This window comes from Emydura macquarii, unplaced genomic scaffold (assembly GCF_026122565.2).
Source record: "Emydura macquarii macquarii isolate MOO-44397 ecotype Brisbane River unplaced genomic scaffold, CSIRO-AGI_Emac_v2 contig_1253, whole genome shotgun sequence".
NCBI classification, from domain to species: Eukaryota; Metazoa; Chordata; order Testudines; family Chelidae; genus Emydura; species Emydura macquarii.
This window is the reverse complement of record NW_027131390.1, coordinates 75,680,006-75,690,486: the sequence shown is the minus strand read 5'-3', so window position 1 is coordinate 75,690,486 and position 10,481 is coordinate 75,680,006. Positions and strand designations below refer to the sequence as shown.

The 10,481-nt window shown below is 41.0% G+C and overlaps 1 long non-coding RNA gene across 1 annotated transcript; it reads left to right on the top strand.

Annotated features, from left to right (window-relative positions):
- Nucleotides 1–6,912: 6,912 nt before the first annotated feature.
- Nucleotides 6,913–8,818, top strand: LOC137154167 (uncharacterized). Its single transcript, XR_010920119.1, has 3 exons — nt 6,913–6,940; nt 7,243–7,346; nt 8,701–8,818. It is a non-coding gene; the product is annotated as an uncharacterized lncRNA (long non-coding RNA).
- The last annotated feature ends 1,663 nt before the right edge of the window (nt 8,819–10,481 follow it).

Sequence of the window (10,481 nt, the reverse complement as noted above, 5' to 3'; positions counted from 1 at the left end):
AGCCCAGTTTTCCAGTGCCCTGTGGTTGTTTTGTATTGATCTGGCAGCACAAAGGTGAATGAACCTGGGAGAATTTTCTCAGCATAGGGAAATCCTCCCATGGCATAGGGATACCTTAGCAGCTTCTACAGCACTCCCATCTTGGCTTCTGGTGCAGATAGTACTAAAGTAAAAGGTGGCATAGCCGGGATGTCCTACACCTCCTGGAGATCATTGGTAGCTGGCCTAAGACAGCAGCCTTCAGTCTGTTCTGTCTTGTGTCTTGAACAGAAATGATGCCCACTTATCCCAGGCCTAGGGAGTCACTAAGGTGACTTAAAACCAACTTTGTCCCCATACATGCACTTATGCCAAGTATATTTCAGCTGCTTAGCAAAGCATGGAGTGTAGCCTTTAAGTGCAGTTTTACTCTGAAAATGACTGTTGTAAAAATGGCACTTTCTTACCCAACAGATATGCTCCTATGTACTGAGAATCAGATCTGCTAACTTCAGTGACTGAAATAACTATGAATTCCTGTTAGCCCTGCAGAACTAACACAGCTAAGAGAAAGGGAGCTGGATTCTGCTCTTTGTACATCATCAACAGAACTGTTTACTAAACTCTACTCATTGAGAGCAAAGTTTTGTCCTGCAGAATTTTATTTTATTTCTTCTTATTACCGTACTGATACAGAACAAAGGAACTCTGCTTGTTTCTCAGAATCCATACTGAGTTTGCAGGGCTGACAGAACAGATTTTTATTTGGAAACTTTTCATATTTAGACTGCATTGAGTACTCTTGATAAGGAATTTAGTGAGATATAATAAATGTGGAACCCCACATTTTTATAGTCACGTTTCAGAGAAGAACCAAACTTCAAAGTGATAAGCAATTAATGTTACAAAGATCTCTTGCATTATCTACCATAACTAGTCATCTTCACCTGAGGCTGTGATAGAACTAGCTACAAAAATCCACTCTTCCATGTTACTTTCAATTATCAAAATCTTGTTGAAAATGGCTCAGATCCAGCCTGGGGCAATAGTGAATTGAAAATTACCACATTCTTTCATGGCCTTTGTGAAATTAGTGGTGTCAGTTATTTATTCCTAATGGACAGGATAAGCTTGTCCATTATCACAAAAACATCATTTGTCCTTACTTCACACCCTTGTTGGACATCTCAAAAAGAGGTAAAGGACTGAATGCACATTAACTCTGAGCTACCTTTTTCCCCCCATCTAGGCTTGGAGCATATCGATGAGTAATTTGAGGAAGTTTTCACTACTACTGCCCAGTCCAGCACCCGTCCATAATATTAAATTGCATACATTACTTAATAGCCATAAAAAGTGGCGACCTTGGAAGAGAAGGATGCCTCTCTATACACCCCAAGAAGGATGATATAGGCATGTAGGGTTTCGATCAAATGTTTGTTGAACTGAGTTGTGATATTGTTTCCCCTTTTAAATAAGGATAAAAGAACATGCTTGTTTGGCCTGATTCCATAGCAAGGAACATTTCATGAAGAGGAAATCATCTCAGTCATGTTCCTTAATGCTGAGGTAAGGCAACAGAGGAGGGCAGCTCAAAGTGTGGCCCAAAGACCAGATGCAGCACGGAAAGTCCTAAAATATGGCCTGTAGCTCTTCTGGAGGGTAAAGGCGAAGTCAATTGTACATTTTTAATGAACTGTAACAACAAATTTCTCTTTGCTGCACAAGCACAAACCAGTATTATGAGTATGTGTGTGCTGATTATTTAAAAATACGTAAATATGTGCAAATCATGTGAATTCCTTAAGGGTGTTGACAACTTACAACTATGGTCATTAGGGTTACACAGATTGGTCACCTTTGTTCAACTATGGGAGCTTTAGAAACCTGACTTCTTTCTCTGAAAGCCTATGATTCTGACTCCAAACAGTTTTATTTCCTTTGAAAGTCTGGAAAACTTGATATAATCAGAGAAGCTGAGAAAGACAGACAGACAAAACTCCTAGATGTCCTAATCTTTCCTTTTTCTTTATTTCCAATAGCCCTTTTTATATTCTAGTGCCTCCTAAGCACCATATTATGATAACAGTAAGGTTGAGCCCCATTCTCTTTAGCAGCACTTCAGAGGGGATATTGATATACCTATCAGAATATATTGAACCAGATTCATCTCTAATATAATTCCATTGGATTCAGTGTACTAAAAAAAGAACAAAATGCCATGGGTAGTGACTCCTAATCAGCTGTGATAAGCAGACATTATAGATACCCAGTGCCCTACCATACTCTGTGGTGAACTGACTCTAAATTCGACAAGGAGGTTTCTGTGGCATTCCAACACAAGAAACTGGAAATTCAGCCAAAAATTAAAATTACTTTTCTTAAATGAGGATTTTATTAAACTAAATAGGAAAATGAATAATACAATCAGTACAGTATTCCCTGTTTGTTCTGATTCAGTATATTTTGTATTCCCAGATTTTCCATTTTCAGTGTACTGCATGTATTTGTATCCACGTATAAACTCTGCTCATTGGCTGTGAAGCATAATGCCCATTAGATAATGGAAGCAGTTCAAATCTCGCAAAGCTATTATTTCACACTGCCTGTTTGCAAAGCCAGGAACACAATACTGTGTTGGTTTATGTATAGTTCATGTTTTAAACCTTAAGGGCTAGAAACTGTAAAGTCTAGAAACCTTTTTAATTGAATGCTTATTTCCAGAGCACAGACTTGTGGAAGAGACAGAGCCATGCAAATTATGAAAAATAAATCCAAAATGAACTTTCCAGACTTCCCTTATTGCCAGTCTTAGCAATGGTAATTGTGAACCAAAATCATCAGAAGTAACAGAATCTCAAGTTTTCTTAAGCTGAAATCTGAACTGAACGGGAGAAGAGAAGGAGTTCCTCTGCATCTGGTCTGTTGTAAAGGGAGAACAACTGGGTTTGCATCACTGCTTCATCTAGTAAGTTGTTACTTGAAAATAAGGCCTGTAATCAAGTTATAAAAGAGGCTTATCTGCTCAAAAAGAAGGCACAGGCAGGAGAACTTATTTGCCGTGTGTCTAAATCTTAGAAGCCTGAGAGGAATTTTTTGTTTTATTTAAATTGATTCATTCTTGGTAATGGTGGTTCAGGAAGATTATATAGTTTATAGATGATATGGTTTATTCTGAGTCACTAGCGCTACAAATAAATACAAAACCCAAGAAAAGGATTCTCATACACGTTTAAAAGCCTCTGATAATTTAGCCATGCTGGAAGTGATGTATAGCTTCCTAATCGTGAGAAAGTCCTTAGACATTTTTTTTAAAAACCAGCTGCCTTTACTTCATTTTCAAGGCTAGGAAGTATTTGAATTACTGCATTAAGGGTTATTTCAATTCTATCTTCAAAACTTGGTTATGTTCTCTGCAAAGGAGACTAGTTTTAATATAGATTAAATCTGGGATTATGATTAGAGTAAAGCATGTTTTCAGCCTCATTAGCAGTACTAGACAAATCTTTTGAAGACTTGGTGTCAGTCACATATTTTCCAAGAGCGTTGATCAGCTCTGTTCTGACTTAAAATATACAGTTTTCTACCCAGGCTATTGATTAACAAGCACTTAAAAGTGGCAGATAGATCAATATGTAACACCAATGCTAGGACAATAGTTACTAAAAGTCCTTATTGGTTACTTTCGTTCACTTTGATTCTATGCTAGATACAGCTTGGGGAAGAGCTTCTTCTCTGACAGGCAAATCTAAATGAATTGTTCCACTGGTTGGGAAAACAGTAACTAGCATTTAGAGGTAATGATTTTGGAATACAAATTGCCTTAATGTTACACATATCATTCCTTTGACAAGCTGAGTTCCACGTTAGCCTAAGAAAACACTGAGGGGCAAATTCTCACTGATATATGTGGGCCAAATACTGGAACTCGGCTTTCCAGTTTTGAGAAGGAAAGAAGTCTGCACTTAGGCCTTAGAGAAGCTACTCTGTGGTCATTGTTGCAGCTTTAGGGCTACTGTAATCCCTGCAACCAGTGTACTCCTTTTCCCTGTGTGAGATGGCCAATGGATCCACATAATTAACTCCAACTCTCTTTGCATTGGATAGTGTGAGAAACATGTGTGTGAGATCTGGCAGGAATTACAGAATTTTTGCTCACCTAGTTTCCGCTCAGTTTAGTCAGGCTTCTGACTAAAGAGGATATTAAAAATTGAGCACAGATTTGAGAAGGCTGAAGAAACCAAATAAAGGATTCTCTTGAGGCAAATCAGAACAACTCAGCCTGGATGAGATTCTCAGTAAGATCTTAGATATATTCTAGGACAGGTCTGATGTTAACCTCACTATCGGACTGATAAAGCATTTAGCCTTGGCCTTCAGGGTTGTCAGAGTATTATTTGGGTTATCCTATAGGCCAGCATCCTTTTCCAGACATTTCCTTATAGCTCTTATTAACCTTCAAACAGATCATCCTTATGTGGTGTTTGTGAAGCAGAGAAACCACCCACCAGCACAGAAGGGGTTAAGGAGAGCCTTTGGGCTCAGTTAGCCCTCCCCATTATACCTGCAGCCATTGCAAAGCCTGGATTGGAGAAAAAGGGAGAGCGCCCAGCTCAGTTTGGGACTGACTAGTGAAGATGCAGGAACTAGCTGCCGCCCTACCTGAAGGAAGGAACACTAACCTGTCAGCCGAGGCAGCCGCTAGGGATCACGTGGTATCTTCCTAGCCAAAGGAGATGAAGAAAGATGGCTAGGAGTATACAGCTTGAGAGGAACCCGGGTGACTGAAGTGTGAAGACCTTTTGGCAGTTCCGACTCCACCAAACTTATGGTTGCCCCACTTGGAGAGCCTGGGACCACAGCAATATGCCACCCAAGGTCCACCAGGAGGCACTACTATTCCACCTTTGTCCTTAAATGTCCCAGTTTCGATCACAATCAAGAGATTGTTGTTTTTCCTAGGGGCTTCTTAGTCTAATGCATCTAACAGATGCTTTCATCGCCTAGATATCAATGTGTCATAAAACTTCACGTAAACAGAATGCAAGAGTTTTAGTTGAGTGAGGGAGGGTTTGTTCAGCTATTTCGAAAGAACAAAGCAGCGCCCAAGAATGAGTTGCACAAATTGATCTGAATGTGTCTCAGTTATGCCTGTAATGCTTAGGATCAGGCTTGCTCACTGGGAGCCTTGGGCACTCAGCTAGAATCACCTCTGTCTCTTGACCTGACAGAAGTAACGATGCCCTAAATCTGCATTGTAAAGATGTGGTGTGGTCTTCCACACTAAGCATTCTAAAGTGCAAGGTATTTTTTATAAATTTGTGTTAATGGGCTTCAGCAAGTAGTTTTGAAACAGTTTGGCTTTGAGCTTTGATGATGTGAAATAACCTTGCACACAGTTCTCTGGTTTCCCAACTGCAACAATAGTTCTGTAATTTTTTACTGGGCTCTCTCACATGAGGTCTCTGAGGCCTTGAAAAGGTATAAGCGTGAGATGTGTGAATGAATAAGAAACAATGACAACTTTTCTATTTCAAATGACAATGGATCATAAGTTATGACCAGAGAACTCGCAGGGCCTCAATGGTCAAGGAGCCATTTATGAACCCTAACTGTTCCCCCAAGTAAGGGGAGATGAAACAATTTTGCTCAGCATCATCTGTTATTCAGCTATTATTGCTTGCATGAGATAAACATGTGAATGTGTGGACATGACAAAGAAAAGTCCCCTGGGAAGGAGGGTCTGAAGTATAGACCAAGGGTCACACTTGACCAGGCTGGACAATGCAGTTGGTGTGTGAAACCTGTAATCCCCCGTTTTTCTCAATGGTTCTCTTGGGGAATGCCCTTTGGGATGTTATCAACTTTAATCTCAACCTTAAAAGACCAGATAAATGAGGAAGAAGAGTGCTTCTCCTGAGATCACCACAGTGACAACCTGTCAGGCATCACAGGCCTTGAACCCAGGTCTGTGGAGGTCATCACACTCCAATTCTCCACGCAACTGGAACTGAGGCCCATAAAGCCCAAATGGGACATGATCTCTTCCCCTTCACTCTGATTGGGTGAGCTCCAAGCCTCTTGATTGGGCTGCATCCCCTATTTAAGCCAGAAAAGGCAGCAGGAAGTTGTCTGAACAGCTGGGCTTCACTCCCCCCTGGTCTTCTTTCCTTTCCCTGTTCCTGACCTTCTGGTATCCTGACTAAGCCTTACTCTTGGTAACTGCCTCCTGGTTCCTGCTACCTGGTACTGTTGTCTGATCCTGACCTCCTGCTAACCTGACTCAGCCTGCTTCCTCACACCTGTTTCTTGGTTCTGATCCTCTGACTTGTCAGTAGTTCTGAAACAGCCTGGGTCCTGGTAATTAGCTCCTGGATCTTGAGCCCATTCTTGATACTAACTCTTAGGCCAGGCTGCCCATGCCCTGGCCCTAACACAATCATTTGTCTAATGCTTCTATTTTCTTTGGGCTGGTTCCAAGGAAAGTGGAGACTAAAACACAGCCAGTTGACTGAAGGGCAATGCCAGCTAGTGTGATGGTTCCTGAGCCAGAAGACATTGTCTGGTTTGCCAAACTGCAGTTCCTGACTGACTCTAAGCTCCACAAACCCAGCAAGCCAAACAACAGGTCCTTTTTCTTTTCCTAAGTATCTTTTCTTATTTTTCTTTCTGTGACCGAATAGCTGGGTAGGAACACCTGCTAGGGAAAACTTGTCCTAGCCTGTGCAAGAGGGGTTTGAGTGAGCACATAGTATAAATTAAGTGCAAAACAGATTTTACCAGAAACACTAAAAATTATTCTGGGTTAGTGAGGAATAAACTTAATTAAGGGCCTTTAATTAAAGATTAATAAATCACTTGACTTATGCCCTAAAAATCCTATTCTTACTACAGATTTGGTGAATCAGCCAGGAACCTGTGTCAGTCATTTGGAGATAAATCCTTTGAAGGTGTGATAAAGGTATTCTTTGAACAGTGTACTTGTACCTAAGATAGGTTTGTAAAGTGTTAAGCTGAAAGTTGTTTAGTAAGTGAGAGCGAGGAAGTTCCTTTCCAGTCACTATACTCCTAAACTGACATCATGAGGAAGTGAATTTCCTGTTGAAAAAGAAGAGAGGGTGTGGTTTGGCACACTGTTCAAACAAACCAGACAAAAGTCAGAATAGACAATAGAGGATTTTCTAAGAGTTTTGATAAAGTTATGAGATAAAAAGCTTCTCCCTTTGTTATTTGCCTTCACTTGCAAGAAAGCTGTTATTACAGGTTAGAGAAGCAGACCTGTGTCTCCCTCAACTCAAAGAAAGAGCTGTTACCCAAAGCAGTGACGGAAAAAGACAGCTAGCCACCACACCAGGAAGAATCAAACAGTAAGTGTTAAGCTTCTTTCAGTTGTCCTTCCAACTAGTATCCTCACTCATGTTCAACACCACAATGTGATAGGGTAAGGATTAATTCTGACCCATTAACAGGAGTCAGCCAACTCATTTCAAACATGAATCCAAGTCCCTTCCTTATAGACTGTTTAGCCAAAGAGAGAGAGAAGCTTGACCAATCAAAATGAGAGAGACAAGATTTTAATCAGTTACAAGAGACCCTCAGCTGGACCATCATAAAGACAGTGGCAGGCTCTGTATTGCAGGACGATGCCTCCCTTTATATTGCCTGTGCTTCCACTCTATTGAACAAAAAGTTGATGGAGAACTAGTCAAAGGAAGCAAGACTTAAATAGGTTGAATAGAAAAATTGCAGAATGTAGAAAGGTGGAGCAGGAGAACCATGAGTTGTTTGCAGACAGGGATGTTCTTAAGTGGAGGTTAAGAAGAGCTGCGGCAGCTTCTGGAGCCCAAGGCATCCCAGAGGTTCATGAGGTGGAGCCAACCCTTCCCTTGGATGGTACATTTTACCTGAAATCCCAGATAAAGAAATTTTGAGGAAACTAAACATATTGATAAGTTCAATTACCTCTAAGAAGGGAGCTCAAATTCACAAGCATATTACTATGGTGAAAACTTCCCTAGCTTTTGACGGAGTTTCAGAAAACAGTAAGATGAGGTTTTAAGGAGGAATTTAACATTAACCCCAGGGTCTGGTTATCTACTTTATCTCCAGACATCAGCCAGAACTTTGAAGAGTCATGTCTTAAGCTAATCAATCACTACAAAGAGGTGATAAGTCCCACTGCTCTGATTTATAAAATTTAAGTTTTGTAAGGATGATGCACCTTTTATGATGAAATAAGGCCCATTTGATTAAATGGTAATGTTGCTCTTGATCCAGACCAGCACTCTCATTTGAAGAAGTTGTATCTGGGAAAGTTACCAGTCTATGTCAAAGAAAAAATGAAGTTGATTATAGATCCAGGCAAAACCCCATGAGGGAAATTGTCACTCTAACCTAGAAGGTACAGGTGACGAGAGGCATTGCCAAAGGAGGCAGAAAAAAAACCTTTAATGTGCCAGGCAATGTTTATGCTCTGGAGATGGGAAGAGCTGAGCTACAGTTAGATGGTAAAGAGCTAACCTCCAACAAGAAACCATTCTCCAAGCAGGGGGAAGTAAACACTCAGCCAGTAGGGTCTCCCCAACTGACATGGCGAAAGAAAGGTGGGAATACAGGTGGTAAGACTTGGAAAGGCCAAAAGAAATCATTAAAGGGCAAGGCGCACATTCTAAGCAGATAGTCATCCATCATCTGAACTATGTCCTTGTTTATATCCTCTAGCCACAAGGAGTATGATAGGAAAACAAGAAGCCCCAGATCCGACGTGGCCACACGGGAACCACCATCTCAAGATAGCTGACTGGTACCTGATAATATGGGGTAAATTCCATGACTGAGGAAAATAAACTCCTAATAGTTCAAAAATGTGAAATCACACTGCTGGCTGGAGGATTTACATCAGGTGAATCAGTTTTTTGTCTTGTTTTTTTCCCCCTCTATCCCTATTAGAGAGTTTGGGGAACGTTTATCTCTGAGAGCTTATCCCAAAAGGTGCTGCCAGAAGATTGTACTTTAGGCTGAAAATGCAAGTTGCTGTGATATGCACAGAGCTCCTTAATTTGGAAGCAGAAGTAACCCTCATGACAGAGGGAATAGTTGAGCAAGTCACTTAAGGACTAAAATCAGTGGAAAAAACCCTAATCCTTGAGAAAGGTAGGGCTAACTTCACTAGCTATCCCCAACATAAAGTGCTGTGCGGGTTTGCTTAATTTCAAAGCTTTGCAGACATGAGAGCAACACATCCAGTTTATGTCACCTGTGTTAAACTAAGAGTCTTAGTGAGTAATGACCAGTTAGCCTGTTTAAAATTGCTAATAGATTGCAATTCTCACACCCTGTGGGCACAAGTTAAAAAGCTTCTGGCATATAAATTACCCACATGGGAAAATACTATACAAGTATGGTTGTGCGCTACAGTTCACAGTACTGAAAGTGCAGGCTGGATCCTAGGAAGAAACACAAATGTTAATCCTTGGAGAACTAGAACGTCAACAAAAGTAGGAAAAACAACTATCAATGCAAAATCTGGACAAAGAATTAAATGTGCAGTTTGGTTTTTAAAAAATGACTAAGAGGCACATGAAGTTCCTTTTTCACAGTGGGATGAGCATGGGGTCGCTGACTGCCTTACAGATATCCCTAAAGATCCAATCAACCATAGAGCCTATCTCTGTGCCAACCTGCCCCCCCATGTAAAAGTGTAACGGAGTTTGGTAAATGAAGCTTTGTTAAATCTAGCCTTTGAAAAAACCCTAGTTAAAGATCTCCTAGTCAAGTAATTAAATGAGAACCAGTCCCCATAGCAGTAGTCCAAAAGACTGAAATCCTTAAGGTGGTCCCACTATGGAAAAAGCATATGCAAAGCCAAGAAGTTTGTGCCTTAAGCATTAAAATGCACAATTGGTAAATATTAAACTGTGCCTCAGTGGTTACAGGACTAAAACCTGCTATTCATCTCTGAGCAAACTTTCTTATCCAGGTAGATGTAATAAATAAAATTTTGTGGTTATGATTTGAGGGATGAGCAAATGCACTCTGTTAAGAGTCCGAGCATATGAGATCAGGTCAGAGCATTCCCCAGGTTTGATAAGTAACTTCTGAAGCTGATGGGTCTATTCCAGCTGGTATGATAGGGATGCCCCTACAATTAGCAGTATAGAAAGGTCAGAGACCAGAGAGTGAACAGGCTTTCCTTAATCTCTTCAGAGTTGTTGCTGACCACTGAGTTGAGATGTTGTATATATCCCTGTCGCAGATCCAGGTGGGTGACCCTTTTCAGCCACCCACTGGAGTGCTATGAGGGGAATCCAAGCCTTGTGTCCCTTAATCCCCTGGGTGTTTTACTTTCCTGGAGCCTGAATAAAGTCCAGTCACTGCCTCAATCTTGTGGTGCCTAGGCATACTGTCAGGGTGCAGACTTCTATCTAGCACCCTCTTTTGAGAGTTGGAACCTGCTGTCCACCTACCTAACCCCTCTGGGCACAGAAGTGACCCCTCAGACT